The sequence below is a fragment of the Arachis stenosperma genome, unplaced genomic scaffold (genome assembly GCF_014773155.1).
Source record: "Arachis stenosperma cultivar V10309 unplaced genomic scaffold, arast.V10309.gnm1.PFL2 arast.V10309.gnm1.Scaffold_1734, whole genome shotgun sequence".
Classification (NCBI taxonomy): domain Eukaryota; kingdom Viridiplantae; phylum Streptophyta; class Magnoliopsida; order Fabales; family Fabaceae; genus Arachis; species Arachis stenosperma.
Window position 1 is genome coordinate 74,431 of NW_026651388.1, and position 21,861 is coordinate 96,291.

General features: G+C 39.7%; 2 non-coding genes across 2 annotated transcripts; both read left to right on the forward strand.

The window, feature by feature from the left end:
- The first annotated feature begins 10,168 nt into the window (after positions 1–10,168).
- Positions 10,169–10,272, forward strand: LOC130960148 (small nucleolar RNA R71). Its single transcript, XR_009079006.1, has one exon. It is a non-coding gene; the product is annotated as a small nucleolar RNA R71 (small nucleolar RNA).
- Positions 10,273–17,318: 7,046 nt separating this feature from the next.
- LOC130960149 (small nucleolar RNA R71) lies at positions 17,319–17,422 on the forward strand. Its single transcript, XR_009079007.1, has one exon. It is a non-coding gene; the product is annotated as a small nucleolar RNA R71 (small nucleolar RNA).
- The last annotated feature ends 4,439 nt before the right edge of the window (positions 17,423–21,861 follow it).

The window sequence follows — 21,861 nt, forward strand, 5'->3', positions numbered from 1 at the left end:
CGGTGTTGTGCCTGGGGCACGAGGACACCCGCGCGTACGCATGGTTGACGCGTGCGCGTCGATTGGCAAGTTTTGAATCCACGCGTTAGCGTGCATGACGCTTGCGCGTCGATGAGTTTTTGAGGCCATCCACGCGTGCGCGTGGAGTGCGCGTACGCGTGGCCTGTTTTCATCCCAAAGTTGATTTTTGAGTTTTAAAAGCCAAATCTCATACTTCTAAGCCTCCGATCTCACCATTCATGTCTTAAATCATCATAATATGCCTAGCTATTAGAAAGGGGCTAGTGAATGTGATAACTTGCGAGTGAAGCAAGGGAAAAATGTATGATCAATGAGGATCAAGATGATTATGTGAGATGCGGAGGATGGTGGTGGAAGTGTTGGTTATGCCATGGGCCGAAAGGCTGTAATTGTTAAAGAAATGGCTGGTTATGGATTTAACCGTGAGCCGGAATAGCTGTGTATGCTATGAATATTGGCTGGTTCTGGACTGAACCGTGAGCCGGATGGCTGATATGGATGTTGATCCATGGATGAGAATTCATGCATGTTGATGCTGAATTATTGATAATTGTAAATTGCACTTCCACTATCAGAGATACGAGTTTCCCTGGGTAGTAGCAGTGGCTAGCCACCACGTGCTCCAGGTTGAGACTTGATACTCTGTTGACCCTATGTCGTAAGTGTGGCCGGGCACTGTGAAAGGCCCGGATGAGCTCGAACCCCCGTAAATTTCACCAGTGAGGGTGATGGATATGGATCATGTTTATGATCAAGTTTATAACGAGTATAACTCGAGTTTGGGGATGCACGACAGAGGGACAGTCCAATGGTTAGCGACCAGGACTTGTCGGGTTGGCGCTATAACCGACAAGATGATATCATCGGCCACTAGGGACAGGCATTCATCATATGCATATTATGTGAATTGTTTGAGATTGCCTATTTGACTGCATATAACTTGCTAATTGTCTAAATGTCTTACTTGCTCCTATGTGATATTCTTTGTTTGATATACTGTGGTTGCTATATTATATCCTGCTGGTGGTTGGGAGGTTTGAAGGAATTGGAAAGGGAAGTATTAGTTAGACTGAAGAATCTTTAGTCAGATGCCCTTATACGGTTTAGCTGTTTATAAGCTTAATATTATTTGGAGGAAGTTCTAGGATTGCCTTCGGCTTTCCTCCATTATTATGTATTATATGTGGAAGCTGTTACCATGCTGGGAACCTCTGGTTCTCACCCATGCGGATTTTGTGGTTTTCAGATGCAGGACGTGAGGTGTCCCGCTGATGCATGCTGGAGACTTCTATGTTGCGAAGATCCTTGTTCTCGGGACTATGCTTTGGTTTATATCTTGCTTAGATACTTTTCTCTCCATTAATTAATACAAACTGTGATGACTCCTCTTATGGGAGATTTTGGATAATAGGTTTTATGTATTTGTGTCCCTTGGGGTTTCCTTTGGGGTTTTCCTTATTTGATCATATGTATATTGTTATGCTCGGACCGGTTATCTTCGCAGCCGGATCTTGAGTCCTGATATTCCTGTTTTTGACACTCCTTTGTATATATATAATCTCGCGTTGGTTTATCCTTGTTCGTTACGTTATCGATCGGAGTGATGCGCTTTTGAGTTGCGTTTTTTGTTTACCCCCTTTTTCTACAAAGGCTCCTAGTTAAAATCAATCATTCATACTACTATACGTACTAAATTTTTATTTTAGAGGTCGTAATACCTTGCCATCTCTGAATTATGACTTAAGCATAAGACTCTGTATGGTAGGTGTTACATTATGGTATCAGAGCAGTTCGTTCCTGTAGAGCCTGAGGGATGGACTGATTATGCTTCTGTGCATTCTCTGTGTGTGTGTTATGTGCTATTAGTATATCTACTTGATATATTTGGCATAAACGTTCATGAGCATGCATTTGGGACTTTGAAGTACTAGACTTCCGATATTGAGACTGATCAACTTAATATCGATTGTTTGTATGTATAGGAACCAGATGGCGCCTCGTGGACGCGGTAGAGGTAGTGCGAGAGGTCGTACGAATGCTCGTGCACCCAAGACTCAAGTAAAGCTTTGTAGAAAAGAAAACAAAAACCCAGAGGAAGAGAATTCAATTCCCTCCCAGAAACTCTCTCCAAATAACAAGTAAGCTCTCCGAAAACTCTCAATGAATACTCCCCAGGAAAGCTCTCTTTTAAAACTTCAAATCCTAAGCTATATATACACTTTCTTCTAATGATCTTCAAGCCTTGAATTGAGCCTTGGCCTTGATGGAATTGGGTTGAATTAGGCCTCTGTTGCTTGCTCTTGGTGTTGGGAAGAAATCCACTTGTGAACCGGGCTGAGTGACTTTCACGTTTGAGGCAACGTTTGAGGTCAAACGTTGCCTCAAACGTTGCCGTGTGAACCATGATGCAAAGGCCCAAAATGCTGTCATCCACGTTTGGCTCAACGTTTGAGGTCAAACGTGAGCTCAAACGTGGATCCCTCATATATTCTTTTTAGCCAACGTTTGGCCCAACGTTTGAGGTCAAACGTTGGCGCAAACGTGGCTCAATTAGCTCATCAATCAGGGGTCCTTCCATGCTCCTAATAGCCCAAGATGTAGCCAACGTTTGACCCAACGTTTGAGGTCAACGTTGGCTTAAACGTTGCTTCCAAAGCTTGCTCTGCCTCCTCTCAGGTGCCAACGTTTGCCTCAACGTTTGAGGTTAAACGTTGGCGCAAACTTCACCTCCCAGGAGTGCCAATTTTCTTCTCTGTGGTGCCAACGTTTGCCTCAACGTTTGAGGTCAAACGTTGGCGCAAACGTTGCCCCCCTTAGCTTCTTCTTTAGCCAACGTTTGCCTCAAAGTTTGAGGTCAAACGTTGGCTCCAACGTTGGCCTCCCCTGGAGCTTCTTCTTCAGCCAACGTTTGCCTCAAAGTTTGAGGTCAAACGTTGGCTCAAACGTGGGCTCCTCTCCAGGGTGTTCTTCAACTTTTTGTAACCTTCTTCCAAGCCTGGCTTCACCTGTCATCAATCAATCAAAAACATCAAAGTTGTGCTTCAAATCATGAGATTGTTTCTCTTCCAAAATATATGACAAATATAGCACAAAACCTCATGAAAAATGCACCATTTTATACATGATTGACTGAGGCAAAGATGATATGAAATTCAACCCAAAAGACTTACTTGTGGCTTAAGAAAGTGCATAAAACTAAATAAAAGTAAAGAAAAAGACTAGTAAAACTAGGCTAAGATGACTTGTCATCAAAATTGCGGAAACTTAAAGTGCAAGAAATGTAAATGACTTGAATTATAAAGGGAGAATGGGAATTGGATCTGCAGGAATTAAAGAAAGAAGGTAAAATTAAACAAGCAGAGAGTAGATGATGGATTCAATTAAACCAGATTTCCGATCAAAAGGAAAATAAGCTTGGTGTGGTAATTAAACAAGGAAATTAAAATAGAAATCAATAGATCTCAGGACCCAAGAGACTAGATAGCCAAGTCTAGATCTCACTGCCTTCCTAGATCCAAATCCAAAATTCAATAACAAGAAATGTAAAGATCAAGCAGTAGAAAGAAAATGAAGCAGTAAAGAGAAATTCAAATTCAATGGTGCAGAAAAGTAAACAAGAGATCTCAAGGTGAGATTAAGACAGAATTTCCTCAATTCTCCACACCCAAGACTCAGATAAAGCTTTGCAGGAAAGTAAACAAGAAAACCCAAAGGAAGAGAATTCAATTCTCCTCCCAGAAACTCTCTCAAATGCAAAGTAAGCTTTCCGAAAACTCTCAATGAATACTCCAAAGGAAAAGCTCTCTTTAAAACTTCAAATCCTAAGCTATATATACACTTTCTTCTAATGATCTTCAAGCCTTGAATTGGGCCTTGGCCTGATGGAATTGGGTTGAATTAGGCCTCTGTTGCTTGCTCTTGGTGTTGGGAAGAAATCCACTTGTGAACCGGGCTGAGTGACTTTCACGTTTGAGGCAACGTTTTGATGCTACAAATTTAGGAAATTGCACGATCGGCAAAAATTCCTTCCGGCAAGTGCACCGGTTATCGTCAAGTAAAAACTCACAATAGAGTGAGGTCGAATCCCACAAGGATTGGTTGAGTGAGCAATTCGGATTAGAAGTGTGTTCTAGTTGAGCGGAATCAAGATTTAGATGAGAATTGCAGAATGTAAAATTGGCGGGAAACGTAAATGGCAAGAAATTGAAATTGCGGAATCTTAAATTGCATGAATTAAAGAGCGAGAAGCTAAATTTGCTGAAATTAAAAAGGGATCGGGGTCATTGCATGAATTTAATTGCAGAATGTAAAGAGAAAGTGGTAGATCAGAAATGGGGAATTCATTGGGTTTCAGGAGATATTGAGATCTCCGAATCAAAACATTTTTATCCCTTCCTCAACCAATGCGTTCATTGAATTTTGCTTGGCAATCTTATATGATTGGATCCCAATCCCTTGGCTCACCAATTCTCTCTAAAAACAAATAAATTCCCAATCCCTTGGTTTAAACGTTCATAAGAAGAGATGATGCTCGATCACTGATTATACCACACAGTTTCATGAACCACAATTTGGTAGGATTACATGTCACGATATCCATTCAAACCCCAATCCAATTCACTGTGAGAAAGCTTCTCTAGCATGAATCCTCCATTCCTTTCCCAAGGTTCCGAAGGGTTCCAATTATGGATAGTTTCTTTCCCAAGACAACTAACCAATGGAATTAGATCGAGAAGCTTTCTAACAAAAATTCAGAGAAAAGATTGAAGAAGATAAAAACTATTATTTATTCATTGAATTACAATAGAGCTCCCTAACCCAATGAAAGGGGGTTTAGTGAGTCATAGCTCTGAATTTAATTACAAAAAGTATGAAAACTAGAAAAAGTGATCCAAAGTTTTTTTTCTACTAACTTAAATTCTATCCTATTTATACACTTTCTAATTGAGCTTCTGTTGTTCTTGGGCTTTGAGGCCTTTCCCTGATTTCCTTTGCTTTGGGTTTATGATCCATAATCCTGATGAGGCTGCTGATCCAATTCTGTAACATTCATTGAGCCAACTTAGTGATAATCAAGTAATGACACATGACTCAATAAATTGAAATTCCAGACTCATCAATTCTTCAGGCCCAATCCCATAAACCATGATATTCAATTGGGTTTCATACCAGAGTACGTTTAAGTTAATGTTTGTGCTCAAATGCTAACTTAAACTGCAATATCTTTGGCCCAGAAACCTTTTCAAATAGTGGCGTTTAAGTTGCAGTTTAAGCTTGAACTGCAACTTAAACGCCAGACACTTCCAGTGATGCCTTTTGTGGAAGCACGTTTAAGTTCCAGTTTAAGCTTAAACTGGAACTTAAACGTTGGACACTCCTGGAGGTGGTATAACTCAAGCACGTTTAAGCTTCAGTTTAAGGTTAAACTGAAGCTTAAACGTGGAAATGGAAGAAAGCAACCCTGGAGGGTAAAGTAGTCGAACACGTTTAAGCTTCAGTTTAAGGTTAAACTGAAGCTTAAACGTGGAAATGAAGAAAGCAACCCTGGAGGAGAATTTTGGTCGAACACGTTTAAGCTCCAGTTTAAGGTTAAACTGGAGCTTAAACGTGGAAATGGCTCCCTGGTGCATTTCTCATTTCTGGCGTTTAACTTCCAGTTTAAGGTTAAACTGGAGGTTAAACGCCACTTTCAGCTTTTCCTCAGCTTTCATGATTTTGGCGTTTAAGCTCCAGTTTAAGCTTAAACTGGAGCTTAAACACCACTGATAGTTCCCAGCATTATATGGCTTGGCAGTTTAAGTTCCAGTTTAAGCTTAAACTGGAACTTAAACTCCACATGTGATATTCAAGCTTCCTTTATTGATTTTGTTGCTTCCTTGCCTAACCTCTTCTTCCCTAAAATCATCCAAACAACTGCATCAAAGTCTTGCAAAATTTCATGAGAAATCTTCCATTCATAGCATTCAAGTAATATAACTAAAAACTCATGGAATTTGCATCAAAATCATACTGTTTGGATGGTTCATTGCTTTGTTATTCATTTAACCATTCTTGGTTACTTTAAGCTCAAGAAAATGCATAAAACAACTAAAACTAACAGAAAAATGCTAGTGAAACTAGCCTAAGATGCCTTGGCATCACAACACCAAACTTAATACTTGCTTGTCCCTAAGCAAGTCCTGAGTTATTTGAGAAGAAGGTATGAAACAAAAAGCAATTACATTGGCTATATTAGTAAGCACTTGAAGTTCATCAGAAGGGTTTTATGCAGAAAGTTGCAGCATCACTTTTTCATTCTTATCAGGTAAGATTATCACTTTTTCATTGCATCCATCAAACACTGCTATGGCCTCTTGTTATTCTTATGTCCTTGGCACTTTTCCCTTCTTTGTTTTCTTTTTCTTAGAGCTCCTTTGCTCCTTGTTTGCTTAGTGTCATGTGTTGCACAAGCCTTTGGCATTTTCTTTTTCTTATCAGTGCACTACACTATCCACTACAGGCATTTTAGTTCACATTTCTTCTTGAGACATTGGTGCCCAGCACCTCTTTGTGTGACTAAATGTTTTGTATTTAGGTTGCTCTTGATAATGGACTTTTGGTTGATAATCCCGGGTTAGTTAACCCAAGTTACAAGTGTTGAAACACTCCTCAGAACCTATTCATCCAAGCATATCCTTAATACATAAACACCACAGGCATTTGTCTCAGAAGTTCAAACCATTGGTGCCTAGCTTATTTTCTCAATTTTTTTTTTTGCTTTTTGGTTGCCCTTTTTCAGTGGCTTTTTCTTCTTCTTTTTCTTTCTTTTTCATGGCCAAGACATTTATTCATCAAGATCCATAGATAGTATTCAAACTTCTACACAAAAATGATAATTCTACACTCAATTTCCAGTGATCTGACTAAACAATCAAGCATGCATACCACCACTTAATTCTACTTAATTTGTCACTAATTGAGCCAAGTTACTTTTGTTCAAACTTTTCTTTTATTTTGGAAACAGAACAAGCATGGCAAGCATTTGTTTAAGAAGGTAAAGTTATATCCAAACATCTAGGCATTCACTTTATTCAAAGCAGTAAACAGACAAACATACTAGAAATTTCACATAAAACTTAAATGACTTAAAATGAAAGAAAGCTCATAAAGACAATTCACAAACTATTATTTGATTATTAAGGAACAAGACCACCTCTCATTTGTTGCTTGGTTCTTCTTGATTCTTGGGGTCCTGCTTCTTCTTGCTTCTTGCCTCTTTTTGACCACTTGTACTTCCTTTGTCTTTTCTTATGAGCTTTGTCCAGAATCCAGCTTTTTTCATTGTTTCTTCCACTCTTTCTTCAAGGATCACTGCCTTGTTCATTTCTCCTTCTTTCCTCCCCTTGAAATACTCATCAAAAGCTGGGAATGCTGGGTCCATCTTGTGTAGATGTTCCCCTATGTAGTTAAGCTTGATTTGAGAACTGATGTTGTAATCAGCTTGAACTGCATATCTTGCATTCTGCAAAGTGGTGGCTTCCTTGATTGCCAAGATATTGTCATCTTGGTGTTGGCCTATGTGGCTGAGGGATTCCTGTAATTGTAAATTCTGTTCCCTTTGCAGATCTAGGAATCTTGATTCAAAGTTCCTTTGCATGTCCATCATTTTTAGGCGAAAGTCCTCTTGCTTCTCTTGAGACCTCATGTATTGTTGAGACATTCCTTCTATGATTTGCTGCATTCTGCTCATATCCATGGGGTCTCTGGGAACTTGTTGCCTTCTTTCTGGATTTCCTTGCTCTTCTTGCTCTTCTTCTCTTTCTTGCTCTGCTTCTTGCTCCCCTTCTGCTTGTTGCCCTTCTTCATTTCTTCTTTTTGTATGTCTTGGAGCAATTGGGCCAAGAGTCATTCTGTGAGCAGTCATGGCCATTCCAGGATGTAGCCAATCAGGTCTTGCATCTTCAAGTGGTACTTGGGCCTTGATGCATAGTCTGATGATGGTGCTAGGGAAGTGGAGCCAGGAGTCAGGGTCACTTTTCTCACTAAACTCTTGTATCTGTTCAGCAATGAGTTTATGAACTTTGATCTCTCCTCCCATCATAATGCAATGTAGCAAGACGGCTCTTTTAGGGAGTATTTCTGAAGAGTTTGCAGGGGTAGGATGGATCTCCTAACTATCTCATACCACCCTTTAGCTTCAGGTGTTAGGTCTCCCCTTCTCAAGATTCTTGGAGCCCCTTTTGTTCCTCTCACCCATTCAGCTCTGATGGCACAAAGGTCTTCAGCAATAGTCAGATAGTCAGGTTCTCCTATCATCCTATCCTCATAACTTGCTTGGCTGAAACGTATGTTTTTCAGGCCAAGAGTTTTCATGATTACCTTGGGGCTGAAGTCAACTTCCACCCCTCTCACATAGCTTTGGTATGTGGGTTCCTCGGTTGGATCCTCCCTCACTGCATTTGCATAAAACTCCTTCACCAGGTTGATGTTGATTCTAGTGATTGGCTTAGTCAGGAGCTCCCACTTCCTCTTTTTGATCTTCTCCCAAACACTTGGGAACTCCTCCTCTCCAAGGTCAAAGGGAATCTCAGCTAGTATCCTTTTCGGTTTCATCTATTCGGCCTGAATCTCATGGAAAACCGATTTGTATTTCCATGCATCAAATTCCCTTTCCTCCTCCATTGGCTGCTTGTCTTTTCTTCTTTTGTGGCTAGATGAGGCTGCCATTGGTTCTTTAGTTTTGGCAAGTGACAAGCTAAGGTTGACAAGGTGAAGTAAGAAAATGTTGTTAGAAGTGTGGTGAGGTTGTTTTCGGCAAGAGGTAGTTATGCTATGATGAAAGAATATGTGCAAGAAGGAGATTTGGTGGTGTGGAACTCGTTCCCCAAGTGGTTCTTTATAGTGCATGCAAGTGAAAAATGGACGGCTAGGGTGATTTGTGAAGGATGGCTTGATGGTAAATATATGAGTTAGGGAGAAAGACGAATTGCTTTTCACTTTCTTGGAAGTATTCTGGGTGCATTAAGTTGTACATGTAGCTATCTTTTCATGCAGAACTTCCTTTTCCCATGTGTTAGTTTCAAAGACTTGTGAACTCCCTTTTTGACCAAGCACCGTACCTCCCCCTTTGTTTTTCATCCATTCTTATCCTTCCTTTTGTACCTGCACAAACAAACAACTTTGCTATCATTTTTTCGGTCCATGTGAATAATGAATAGTACTTGCACATGTTTTTCATTCTTTTGAATTGTAAATCAATGATTGACTTCATGAGCTTATAGCCGTGACCCTTGTATGTATGCACACTTATTACTGGACACCAAACTTAGTGTTTGGTAATGTCTCCTGATGACATGAAATCCATGTTGGTTGTCTTTAATGAATGTGCATAATTCTAATAAATCATAGTCACTTTGGCTTTTTGATCCTAAACAATTTTACTACCTAACGTAATTGAAATCAAAGTATTAAAACATGCAAATGGTATACTTGTCATGAATTTCTAAATCCAGAGGAACTTCTTGCTTTTCATTAACTGTGTTCAAAGATGAAACCAAACTTAATGTTTGGTTGTGCACCTTGAATGAAAGATTGAATACAATTTGAATAAGATTTGGGGTGCCTTCAGGCACACCAACTTAGAGACCAATTGTATTTACATGCAATGTTTAGTGCACCTTATCAACAGTTGTCCTGAGGATTCAAGTTCATGCATAAGAAACCATGCTTTATTAGATGCAAAGCAAAACAATAAAGAGTAAGGATACTAAAACATGGGTTGCCTCCCATGAAGCGCTTCTTAACGTCACTAGCTTGACGGTTGTCCCTTGTTAGGGTGGATTGTAGTGCTTGATGTCCTCTTGATCTTGTGTGTGTATTGCAGCCACTTGATTTGTTTCTAATTTCCTGGTGAGCTCTGCTAGTTGCTTAGCAAACACCTTGTTTGGGCTAGAATTGTATCAACATGGTTCAGCTCCATGACTCCCTTAGTGTTGTGTCTCTCTGAAGCATAGTAGTACTCATTCTCAGCCACTGTCTCAATCACTTCAATGGCTTCTTCCACAGTCTTTTCCTGTTCAATGAACCTCCTGATGAATGGTCTACAGCCTTCCTTGATTCATAAGAAAGTCCATCATAGAAAATATGCAATTGCACCCAGTCATGGAACATGTCTGGTGGGCATTTCCTTGTCAAATCCTTGAACCTCTCCCATGCCTCGTAGAGAGTTTCACCATCTTGTTGTTTAAAAGTCTGAACCTCAGATCGAAGCCTATTGACCTTTTGTGGGGGTAGAAACGTGCCAGAAACTTGCTTTCCACCTCATCCCAGGTTGTTAGGCTCCCCCTTGGGAATGATTCCAACCAATTAGCTGCCTTGTCCCTAAGTGAAAATGGGAACAAGAGCAGTTTATAGGCATCTTCCTGGACTCCATTGGACTTCACAGTGTCGCAAATTCTCAGGAATTTTGTGAGATGTTGGTTTGGATCTTCATTAGCACTCCCACCAAATGAACAATGATTCTCCACCAGTGATATTAGCTGTGGTTTGAGTTCAAAATTGTTGGCCTGAATGGGTGGTTTCTGAATGCTGCTACCACAATTCCTAGAGGTTGGGTTTATGTATGAACCAAGAACCCTCCTCTCGGGAATGGCATTGTTTCCATCAGCTCTCTCATGGTTGTGAACTTCTCTATCCATGTTGAGATCTAGAGCTTCCTCAAAATTGTCCTCAGATTCTCCTTCAGATTCTTCTTCTCCAATACTCTCTTCCCTCTTGCTTCCCTTCTAAGTTTATGAAGGGTCCTCTCTGGTTCGGTATATGGAGGAGTTGATGTCTCTCTTCTCCTACCTGTCATACAAGAACACAGCACAGGCAACAAACAAGTGAAATACTCTTGGTTAATGGAAGAGTATGGTTAGAGCAGTTGAGGAATTAATTCAAATAGTTAGTGAGTCAGTGAGTTAGTTGCTTGAATTTAAAGGCATAAAGAAAGAAGGCATGTAACAGAGTGCAGAAATTAAAATTCAACAAGTAACTTGAACTGAATTAACAAAACAAGAAAAATGCTCAATCTAGTTAACTTCCAATTTGAGAATTGTCAATCGAAAACCAATCCCCGGTAACGGCGCCATAAACTTGATGCTACGAATTTAGGAAATTGCACGATCGGCAAAAATTCCTTCCGGCAAGTGCACCGGTTATCGTCAAGTAAAAACTCACAATAGAGTGAGGTCGAATCCCACAAGGATTGGTTGAGTGAGCAATTCGGATTAGAAGTGTGTTCTAGTTGAGCGGAATCAAGATTTAGATGAGAATTGCGGAATGTAAAATTGGCGGGAAACGTAAATGGCAAGAAATTGAAATTGCGGAATCTTAAATTGCATGAATTAAAGAGCGAGAAGCTAAATTTGCTGAAATTAAAAAGGGATCGGGGTGATTGCATGAATTTAATTGCAGAATGTAAAGAGAAAGTGGTAGATCAGAAATGGGGAATTCATTGGGTTTCAGGAGATATTGAGATCTCCGAATCAAAACATTTTTATCCCTTCCTCAACCAATGCGTTCATTGAATTTTGCTTGGCAATCTTATATGATTGGATCCCAATCCCTTGGCTCACCAATTCTCTCTAAAAACAAACAAATTCCCAATCCCTTGGTTTAAACGTTCATAAGAAGAGATGACGCTCGATCACTGATTATACCACACAGTTTCATGAACCACAATTTGGTAGGATTACATGTCACAATATCCATCCAAACCCCAATCCAATTCACTGTGAGAAAGCTTCTCTAGCATGAATCCTCCATTCCTTTCCCAAGGTTCCGAAGGGTTCCAATTATGGATAGTTTCTTTCCCAAGACAACTAACCAATGGAATTAGATCGAGAAGCTTTCTAACAAAAATTCAAGAGAAAAGATTGAAGAAGAAGATAAAAACTATTATTATTCATTGAATTACAATAGAGCTCCCTAACCCAATGAAAGGGGGTTTAGTGAGTCATAGCTCTGAATTTAATTACAAAAAGTATGAAAACTAGAAAAGTGATCCAAAGTTTTTTTTTCTACTAACTTAAATTCTATCCTATTTATACACTTTCTAAATTGAGCTTCTGTTGTGTTTCTTGGGCTTCGAGGCCTTTCCCTGATTTCCTTTTGCTTTGGGTTTATGATCCATAATCCTGATGAGGCTGCTGATCCAATTCTGTAACATTCATTGAGCCAACTTAGTGATAATCAAGTAATGACACATGACTCAACAAATTGAAATTCCAGACTCGTCAATTCTTCAGGCCCAATCCCATAAACCATGATATTCAATTGGGTTTCATACCAGAGTACGTTTAAGTTAATGTTTGTGCTCAAATGCTAACTTAAACTGCAATATCTTTGGCCCAGAAACCTTTTCAAATAGTGGCGTTTAAGTTGCAGTTTAAGCTTGAACTGCAACTTAAACGCCAGACACTTCCAGTGATGCCTTTGTGGAAGCACGTTTAAGTTCCAGTTTAAGCTTAAACTGGAACTTAAACGTTGGACACTCCTGGAGGTGGTATAACTCAAGCACGTTTAAGCTTCAGTTTAAGGTTAAACTGAAGCTTAAACGTGGAAATGGAAGAAAGCAACCCTGGAGGGTAAAGTAGTCGAACACGTTTAAGCTTCAGTTTAAGGTTAAACTGAAGCTTAAACGTGGAAATGAAGAAAGCAACCCTGGAGGAGAATTTTGGTCGAACACGTTTAAGCTCCAGTTTAAGGTTAAACTGGAGCTTAAACGTGGAAATGGCTCCCTGGTGCATTTCTCATTTCTGGCGTTTAACTTCCAGTTTAAGGTTAAACTGGAGGTTAAACGCCACTTTCAGCTTTTCCTCAGCTTTCATGATTTTGGCGTTTAAGCTCCAGTTTAAGCTTAAACTGGAGCTTAAACACCACTGATAGTTCCCAGCATTATATGGCTTGGCAGTTTAAGTTCCAGTTTAAGCTTAAACTGGAACTTAAACTCCACATGTGATATTCAAGCTTCCTTTATTGATTTTGTTGCTTCCTTGCCTAACCTCTCTTCTTCCCTAAAATCATCCAAACAACTGCATCAAAGTCTTGCAAAATTTCATGAGAAATCTTCCATTCATAGCATTCAAGTAATATAACTAAAAACTCATGGAATTTGCATCAAAATCATACTGTTTGGATGGTTCATTGCTTTGTTATTCATTTAACCATTCTTGGTTACTTTAAGCTCAAGAAAATGCATAAAACAACTAAAACTAACAGAAAAATGCTAGTGAAACTAGCCTAAGATGCCTTGGCATCACAACACCAAACTTAATACTTGCTTGTCCCTAAGCAAGTCCTGAGTTATTTGAGAAGAAGGTATGAAACAAAAAGCAATTACATTGGCTATTAGTAAGCACTTGAAGTTCATCAGAAGGGTTTTATGCAGAAAGTTGCAGCATCACTTTTCATTCTTATCAGGTAAGATTATCACTTTTTCATTGCATCCATCAAACACTGCTATGGCCTCTTGTTATTCTTATGTCCTTGGCACTTTTCCCTTCTTTGTTTTTCTTTTTCTTAGAGCTCCTTTGCTCCTTGTTTGCTTAGTGTCATGTGTTGCACAAGCCTTTGGCATTTTCTTTTTCTTATCAGTGCACTACACATATCCACTACAGGCATTTTAGTTCACATTTCTTCTTGAGACATTGGTGCCCAGCACCTCTTTGTGTGACTAAATGTTTTGTATTTAGGTTGCTCTTGATAATGGACTTTTGGTTGATAATCCCGGGTTAGTTAACCCAAGTTACCAAGTGTTGAAACACTCCTCAGAACCTATTCATCCAAGCATATCCTTAATACATAAACACCACAGGCATTTGTCTCAGAAGTTCAAACCATTGGTGCCTAGCTTATTTTCTCAATTTTTTTTTTTGCTTTTTGGTTGCCCTTTTTCAGTGGCTTTTCTTCTTCTTTTTCTTTCTTTTTCATGGCCAAAGACATTTATTCATCAAGATCCATAGATAGTATTCAAACTTCTACACAAAAATGATAATTCTACACTCAATTTCCAGTGATCTGACTAAACAATCAAGCATGCATACCACCACTTAATTCTACTTAATTTGTCACTAATTGAGCCAAGTTACTTTTGTTCAAACTTTTCTTTTATTTTTGGAAACAGAACAAGCATGGCAAGCATTTGTTTAAGAAGGTAAAGTTATATCCAAACATCTAGGCATTCACTTTATTCAAAGCAGTAAACAGACAAACATACTAGAAATTTCACATAAAACTTAAATGACTTAAAATGAAAGAAAGCTCATAAAGACAATTCACAAACTATTATTTGATTATTAAGGAACAAGACCACCTCTCATTTGTTGCTTGGTTCTTCTTGATTCTTGGGGTCCTGCTTCTTCTTGCTTCTTGCCTCTTTTTGACCACTTGTACTTCCTTTGTCTTTTCTTATGAGCTTTGTCCAGAATCCAGCTTTTTTCATTGTTTCTTCCACTCTTTCTTCAAGGATCACTGCCTTGTTCATTTCTCCTTCTTTCCTCCCCTTGAAATACTCATCAAAAGCTGGGAATGCTGGGTCCATCTTATGTAGATGTTCCCCTATGTAGTTAAGCTTGATTTGAGAACTGATGTTGTAATCAGCTTGAACTGCATATCTTGCATTCTGCAAAGTGGTGGCTTCCTTGATTGCCAAGATATTGTCATCTTGGTGTTGGCCTATGTGGCTGAGGGATTCCTGTAATTGTAAATTCTATTCCCTTTGCAGATCTAGGAATCTTGATTCAAAGTTCCTTTGCATGTCCATCATTTTAGGCGAAAGTCCTCTTGCTTCTCTTGAGACCTCATGTATTGTTGAGACATTCCTTCTATGATTTGCTGCATTCTGCTCATATCCATGGGGTCTCTGGGAACTTGTTGCCTTCTTTCTGGATTTCCTTGCTCTTCTTGCTCTTCTTCTCTTTCTTGCTCTGCTTCTTGCTCCCCTTCTGCTTGTTGCCCTTCTTCATTTCTTCTTTTGTATGTCTTGGAGCAATTGGGCCAAGAGTCATTCTGTGAGCAGTCATGGCCATTCCAGGATGTAGCCAACTAGGTCTTGCATCTTCAAGTGGTACTTGGGCCTTGATGCATAGTCTGATGATGGTGCTAGGGAAGTGGAGCCAGGAGTCAGGGTCACTTTTCTCACTAAACTCTTGTATCTGTTCAGCAATGAGTTTATGAACTTTGATCTCTCCTCCCATCATAATGCAATGTAGCAAGACGGCTCTTTTAGGGAGTATTTCTGAAGAGTTTGTAGTGGGTAGGATGGATCTCCTAACTATCTCATACCACCCTTTAGCTTCAGGTGTTAGGTCTCCCCTTCTCAAGATTCTTGGAGCCCCTTTTGTTCCTCTCACCCATTCAGCTCTGATGGCACAAAGGTCTTCAGCAATAGTCAGATAGTCAGGTTCTCCTATCATCCTATCCTCATAACTTGCTTGGCTGAAACGTATGTTTTTCAGGCCAAGAGTTTTCATGATTGCCTTGGGGCTGAAGTCAACTTCCACCCCTCTCACATAGCTTTTGTATGTGGGTTCCTCGGTTGGATCCTCCCTCACTGCATTTGCATAAAACTCCTTCACCAGGTTGATGTTGATTCTAGTGATTGGCTTAGTCAGGAGCTCCCACTTCCTCTTTTTGATCTTCTCCCAAACACTTGGGAACTCCTCCTCTCCAAGGTCAAAGGGAATCTCAGCTAGTATCCTTTTCGGTTTCATCTATTCGGCCTGAATCTCATGGAAAACCGATTTGTATTTCCATGCATCAAATTCCCTTTCCTCCTCCATTGGCTGCTTGTCTTTTCTTCTTTTGTGGCTAGATGAGGCTGCCATTGGTTCTTTAGTTTTGGCAAGTGACAAGCTAAGGTTGACAAGGTGAAGTAAGAAAATGTTGTTAGAAGTGTGGTGAGGTTGTTTTCAGCAAGAGGTAGTTATGCTATGATGAAAGAATATGTGCAAGAAGGAGATTTGGTGGTGTGGAACTCGTTCCCCAAGTGGTTCTTTATAGTGCATGCAAGTGAAAAATGGACGGCTAGGGTGATTTGTGAAGGATGGCTTGATGGTAAATATATGAGTTAGGGAGAAAGACGAATTGCTTTTCACTTTCTTGGAAGTATTCTGGGTGCATTAAGTTGTACATGTAGCTATCTTTTCATGCAGAACTTCCTTTTCCCATGTGTTAGTTTCAAAGACTTGTGAACTCCCTTTTTGACCAAGCACCGTACCTCCCCCTTTGTCTTTTTCATCCATTCTTATCCTTCCTTTTGTACCTGCACAAACAAACAACTTTGCTATCATTTTTTTCGGTCCATGTGAATAATGAATAGTACTTGCACATGTTTTTCATTCTTTTGAATTGTAAATCAATGATTGACTTCATGAGCTTATAGCCATGACCCTTGTATGTATGCACACTTATTACTGGACACCAAACTTAGTGTTTGGTAATGTCTCCTGATGACATGAAATCCATGTTGGTTGTCCTTAATGAATGTGCATAATTCTAATAAATCATAGTCACTTTGGCTTTTTGATCCTAAACAATTTTACTACCTAACGTAATTGAAATCAAAGTATTAAAACATGCAATGGTATACTTGTCATGAATTTCTAAATCCAGAGGAACTTCTTGCTTTTCATTAACTGTGTTCAAAGATGAACACCAAACTTAATGTTTGGTTGTGCACCTTGAATGAAAGATTGAATACAATTTGAATAAGATTTGGGGTGCCTTCAGGCACACCAAACTTAGAGACCAATTGTATTTTACATGCAATGTTTAGTGCACCTTATCAACAGTTGTCCTGAGGATTCAAGTTCATGCATAAGAAACCATGCTTTATTAGATGCAAAGCAAAACAATAAAGAGTAAGGATACTAAAACATGGGTTGCCTCCCATGAAGCGCTTCTTTAACGTCACTAGCTTGACGGTTGTCCCTTGTTAGGGTGGATTGTAGTGCTTGATGTCCTCTTGATCTTGTGTGTGTATTGCAGCCACTTGATTTGTTTCTAATTTCCTAGTGAGCTCTGCTAGTTGCTTAGCAAACACCTTGTTTTGGGCTAGAATTGTATCAACATGGTTCAGCTCCATGACTCCCTTAGTGTTGTGTCTCTCTGAAGCATAGTAGTACTCATTCTCAGCCACTGTCTCAATCACTTCAATGGCTTCTTCCACAGTCTTTTTCCTGTTCAATGAACCTCCTGATGAATGGTCTACAGCCTTCCTTGATTCATAAGAAAGTCCATCATAGAAAATATGCAATTGCACCCAGTCATGGAACATGTCTGGTGGGCATTTCCTTGTCAAATCCTTGAACCTCTCCCATGCCTCGTAGAGAGTTTCACCATCTTGTTGTCTAAAAGTCTGAACCTCAGATCGAAGCCTATTGACCTTTTGTGGGGGGTAGAAACGTGCCAGAAACTTGCTTTCCACCTCATCCCAGGTTGTTAGGCTCCCCCTTGGGAATGATTCCAACCAATTAGCTGCCTTGTCCCTAAGTGAAAATGGGAACAAGAGCAGTTTATAGGCATCTTCCTGGACTCCATTGGACTTCACAGTGTCGCAAATTCTCAGGAATTTTGTGAGATGTTGGTTTGGATCTTCATTAGCACTCCCACCAAATGAACAATGATTCTCCACCAGTGATATTAGCTGTGGTTTGAGTTCAAAATTGTTGGCCTGAATGGGTGGTTTCTGAATGCTGCTACCACAATTCCTAGAGGTTGGGTTTATGTATGAACCAAGAACCCTCCTCTCGGGAATGGCATTGTTTCCATCAGCTCTCTCATGGTTGTGAACTTCTCTATCCATGTTGAGATCTAGAGCTTCCTCAAAATTGTCCTCAGATTCTCCTTCAGATTCTTCTTCTCCCAGTACTCTCTTCCCTCTTGCTTCCCTTCTAAGTTTATGAAGGGTCCTCTCTGGTTCGGTATATGGAGGAGTTGATGTCTCTCTTCTCCTACCTGTCATACAAGCACAGGCAACAAACAAGTGAAATACTCTTGGTTAATGGAAGAGTATGGTTAGAGCAGTTGAGGAATTAATTCAAATAGTTAGTGAGTCAGTGAGTTAGTTGCTTGAATTTAAAGGCATAAAGAAAGAAAGCATGTAACAGAGTGCAGAAATTAAAATTCAACAAGTAACTTGAACTGAATTAACAAAACAAGAAAAATGCTCAATCTAGTTAACTTCCAATTTGAGAATTGTCAATCGAAAACCAATCCCCGGCAACGGCGCCATAAACTTGATGCTACGAATTTAGGAAATTGCACGATCGGCAAAAATTCCTTCCGGCAAGTGCACCGGTTATCGTCAAGTAAAAACTCACAATAGAGTGAGGTCGAATCCCACAAGGATTGGTTGAGTGAGCAATTCGGATTAGAAGTGTGTTCTAGTTGAGCGGAATCAAGATTTAGATGAGAATTGCGGAATGTAAAATTGGCGGGAAACGTAAATGGCAAGAAATTGAAATTGCGGAATCTTAAATTGCATGAATTAAAGAGCGAGAAGCTAAATTTGCTGAAATTAAAAAGGGATCGGGGTGATTGCATGAATTTAATTGCGAATGTAAAGAGAAAGTGGTAGATCAGAAATGGGGAATTCATTGGGTTTCAGGAGATATTGAGATCTCCGAATCAAAACATTTTTATCCCTTCCTCAACCAATGCGTTCATTGAATTTTGCTTGGCAATCTTATATGATTGGATCCCAATCCCTTGGCTCACCAATTCTCTCTAAAACAAACAAATTCCCAATCCCTTGGTTTAAACGTTCATAAGAAGAGATGACGCTCGATCACTGATTATACCACACAGTTTCATGAACCACAATTTGGTAGGATTACATGTCACAATATCCATCCAAACCCCAATCCAATTCACTGTGAGAAAGCTTCTCTAGCATGAATCCTCCATTCCTTTCCCAAGGTTCCGAAGGGTTCCAATTATGGATAGTTTCTTTCCCAAGACAACTAACCAATGGAATTAGATCGAGAAGCTTTCTAACAAAAATTCAAGAGAAAAGATTGAAGAAGAAGATAAAACTATTATTTATTCATTGAATTACAATAGAGCTCCCTAACCCAATGAAAGGGGGTTTAGTGAGTCATAGCTCTGAATTTAATTACAAAAAGTATGAAAACTAGAAAAAGTGATCCAAAGTTTTTTTTTCTACTAACTTAAATTCTATCCTATTTATACACTTTCTAAATTGAGCTTCTGTTGTGTTTCTTGGGCTTTGAGGCCTTTCCCTGATTTCCTTTTGCTTTGGGTTTATGATCCATAATCCTGATGAGGCTGCTGATCCAATTCTGTAACATTCATTGAGCCAACTTAGTGATAATCAAGTAATGACACATGACTCAACAAATTGAAATTCCAGACTCATCAATTCTTCAGGCCCAATCCCATAAACCATGATATTCAATTGGGTTTCATACCAGAGTACGTTTAAGTTAATGTTTGTGCTCAAATGCTAACTTAAACTGCAATATCTTTGGCCCAGAAACCTTTTCAAATAGTGGCGTTTAAGTTGTAGTTTAAGCTTGAACTGCAACTTAAACGCCAGACACTTCCAGTGATGCCTTTTGTGGAAGCACGTTTAAGTTCCAGTTTAAGCTTAAACTGGAACTTAAACGTTGGACACTCCTGGAGGTGGTATAACTCAAGCACGTTTAAGCTTCAGTTTAAGGTTAAACTGAAGCTTAAACGTGGAAATGGAAGAAAGCAACCCTGGAGGGTAAAGTAGTCGAACACGTTTAAGCTTCAGTTTAAGGTTAAACTGAAGCTTAAACGTGGAAATGAAAAAGCAACCCTGGAGGAGAATTTTGGTCGAACACGTTTAAGCTCCAGTTTAAGGTTAAACTGGAGCTTAAACGTGGAAATGGCTCCCTGGTGCATTTCTCATTTCTGGCGTTTAACTTCCAGTTTAAGGTTAAACTGGAGGTTAAACGCCACTTTCAGCTTTTCCTCAGCTTTCATGATTTTGGCGTTTAAGCTCCAGTTTAAGCTTAAACTGGAGCTTAAACGCCACTGATAGTTCCCAGCATTATATGGCTTGGCAGTTTAAGTTCCAGTTTAAGCTTAAACTGGAACTTAACTCCACATGTGATATTCAAGCTTCCTTTATTGATTTTGTTGCTTCCTTGCCTAACCTCTTCTTCCCTGAAATCATCCAAACAACTGCATCAAAGTCTTGCAAAATTTCATGAGAAATATTCCATTCATAGCATTCAAGTAATATAACTAAAACTCATGGAATTTGCATCAAAATCATACTGTTTGGATGGTTCATTGCTTTGTTATTCATTTAACCATTCTTGGTTACTTTAAGCTCAAGAAAATGCATAAAACAACTAAAACTAACAGAAAAATGCTAGTGAAACTAGCCTAAGATGCCTTGGCATCACGTTTGAGGTCAAACGTTGCCTCAAACGTTGCCGTGTGAACCATGATGCAGAGGCCCAAAATGCTGTCATCCACGTTTGGCTCAACGTTTGAGGTCAAACGTGAGCTCAAACGTGGATCCCTCATGTATTCTTTTTAGCCAACGTTTGGCCCAACGTTTGAGGTCAAACGTTGGCGCAAACGTGGCTCAATTAGCTCATCAATCAGGGGTCCTTCCATGCTCCTAATAGCCCAAGATGTAGCCAACGTTTGACCCAACGTTTGAGGTCAATCGTTGGCTTAAACGTTGCTTCCAAAAGCTTGCTCTGCCTCCTCTCAGGTGCCAACGTTTGAGGTTAAACGTTGGCGCAAACTTCACCTCCCAGGAGTGCCAATTTTCTTCTCTGTGGTGCCAACGTTTGCCTCAACGTTTGAGGTCAAACGTTGGCTCCAACGTTGCCATCTTTCTTCCTTGTGGCGCCAACGTTTGCCTCAACGTTTGAGGTCAAACGTTGGCGCAAACGTTGCCCTCCCCTTAGCTTCTTCTTTAGCCAACGTTTGCCTTAAAGTTTGAGGTCAAACGTTGGCTCCAACGTTGGCCTCCCCTGGAGCTTCTTCTTCAGCCAACGTTTTCCTCAAAGTTTGAGGTCAAACGTTGGCTCAAACGTGGGCTCCTCTCCAGGGTGTTCTTCAACTTTTTGTAACCTTCTTCCAAGCCTGGCTTCACCTGTCATCAATCAATCAAAAACATCAAAGTTGTGCTTCAAATCATGAGATTGTTTCTCTTCCAAAATATATGACAAATATAGCACAAAACCTCATGAAAATGCACCATTTTATACATGATTGACTGAGGCAAAGATGATATGAAATTCAACCCAAAAGACTTACTTGTGGCTTAAGAAAGTGCATAAAACTAAATAAAAGTAAAGAAAAGACTAGTAAAACTAGGCTAAGATGACTTGTCATCACAACACCAAACTTAAACTTGCTTGTCCCCAAGCAAGAAGAGAATTTATTGAGCAGAAAGAATGAAAGAAGAAGAGAATGCACATGTTAGTAGAGTATTATTGGTAGCTCATGGGATTTCATGCAGATATGTGACTACTCACTTTTTATTTGGCTTATAGGTCTAGGAATTTTCCTCTAAGCATCAAGCAACACACTGCTATGACCTCTCATTATTCTTTTGTCCTTGTTTGCTAATAAATTTTCTTTATAAGCTTTGATTCAGTGTCATGTGTAACAAGCTTCTTTTCTTTATTTGTACTTGACACATTATTCACTTTGGACACTTGGCTCACATGCCTTCTTAGAACATTGATGCCCAGCACCTCTTTGGGTTACTAAATGTCTTGTAGCTAGGTTGCTCTTGATAGTGGACTTTCAGTTGATAATCCCGGGTTAGTTAACCCAAGTTACCAAGTGTTGATGCACTCC